This window comes from Haplochromis burtoni, unplaced genomic scaffold (genome assembly GCF_018398535.1).
Source record: "Haplochromis burtoni strain Fernald_Lab_line unplaced genomic scaffold, NCSU_Asbu1 Contig_1580, whole genome shotgun sequence".
Classification (NCBI taxonomy): domain Eukaryota; kingdom Metazoa; phylum Chordata; class Actinopteri; order Cichliformes; family Cichlidae; genus Haplochromis; species Haplochromis burtoni.
In genome coordinates, this window is record NW_024583941.1 from 34,527 (window position 1) to 36,272 (window position 1,746).

Genomic DNA, 1,746 nt, shown 5'->3' on the forward strand with positions numbered 1-1,746 from the left:
GAATGCGCTGTTGTGTTAAACAGCACAGACCCAGGTAGGGAATTGTTGTTCGCTGTTGTTCGCGCTCTTTTTCAAACCGATGATATCGTCAGTTTTACAGTTTTAACCGATTAAAACACAGTTTTAATAAGAATTGCACATAAAGAAAGTGTCTTAGTGATATTTTAACGACCCATTGCCAACGCAAGAAAGTTGGCGTTTTTACAACAGCAGCCTCATTGTTCGGCCGGGTTTTTTTCTTCTTCTCATTAGCATCATTCAAAAGTGACTTAGCTAGCAGTGGCAACTTCTATCTTAAACAATTAAAAGTAATACCCAGATTGAAATATAGCAAAAAAAAAGAAAAAAGAAAAAAAGAAATATAGCAAGGTGTTGTATATTTAGTGTGCTGATAAGGTTTTCAGTATTTTTATTTTTTTATTCCAAGGCTGAAGACCGAAGAAAAAAACTTCAGACTGCAAGTAATTTCAGGTGGAGACAGTAAACACAGGTGAGTTGAAAGATCTATTGAAGAGTCCTTTCTTCATGGCCATTAAAACATTTGTAGGTTAAAAGACCTGTTTTGTTTTTGTTTTTTTGTTTTTTTAAATCATGCCCCTGCTTTGTCACACTGAATCATGTTGAAAAGATATATTTTCATGGCTCCCCCCATTACCATTACCTTGTACTTTTTTCAACCAGTCTATTTTATTTTGTGACGTTAACATCTTTAATGTACCCCGCCAGTATAATTATTAATAGCTGTGTTATTATTTATAATGCATCTTTTTATCATGTACAGATCTACCAAGGGTCGGTGGCACAGTTCAACTTTTGTGGTAAGTTATAACACTTCATATTTAGTCACATAAGTAAGTTGTTTCTTCAGTTGTTGAGTTCTTATAAAATAATTTTGTATAATTGTACAAAATTACTGAGGATACATCGAATGTGTAAATCCCAATCAACAATTTTACTGTGATATTCGCTCATGTTTAGAGAATCTCCATTATATTGATTACTGAGTTTCCATTTTTTGTAGGGCCAAATTTGTATTAAAAATTAATATTTTCATGTGATGTGAAAATACTCAATCATTTTTAATTTTTAAAAGAAACCATTCATTAAGTACCTTAAAGTGCAGATTTCAGTAGTTGCTGAAATGCATATAAAATGTCCCCCAAAAAACGTCTTGATACGTTGATTGGGGTATTTCAAAATTAAAAATGTTTAGAAACCCAAATTTTGACTGAAAGTTTCATAATCTGGACGTGTGATGTAACTGAAGGGAGTTGTATGTTATGCCCTGTTGGCAGTAAGTGGTGTTTGTGAGCGTATATAATTATGATTCGGGTATGTTTAAAGCTGACCTTTACAGTTAACTCCTGGCTAAAAAGATGTCCAAAGCTGTGATGTCATAGCTGGACACCATGGTCATTTTAGTCTTGGCTGAACATTCACTGTGTTCTGCAATGGTTGTGTACGAAATTATAGGAAATTTTGTAAACCAGAAACACGCAAACCATGTTGATATTTGGAGTAGCAAGTTCTGTCTACCCAACTGCCGTCGTAGAGCACGGACTGAAAGTTTTGCTTTCACTACAACTACAATGGCGTGCAGTCATTATGTGTTGGTTTCAACACTATCTAGTTGAGCTCCAACTAGTGTGACTAAACATTTGTAAAAGTCCCCGGATGATGACAACAAAGCACAACCAAGATGCTACCAAGTGCTTGGAATTCATAACAAAACAGTGGGAAAATAAT

General features: G+C 34.5%; 1 long non-coding RNA gene across 1 annotated transcript in view; it reads left to right on the plus strand.

Moving 5' to 3' along the window:
- LOC121813354 overlaps window positions 1–1,453 on the plus strand; it is a 1,814-nt gene extending 361 nt beyond the window's left edge. The window contains exons 2-3 of the long non-coding RNA XR_006053666.1: window positions 428–490; window positions 782–1,453. This is a non-coding gene — a long non-coding RNA (uncharacterized LOC121813354). The remainder of the gene's footprint in view (window positions 1–427; window positions 491–781) is intronic.
- Window positions 1,454–1,746: the final 293 nt, after the last annotated feature.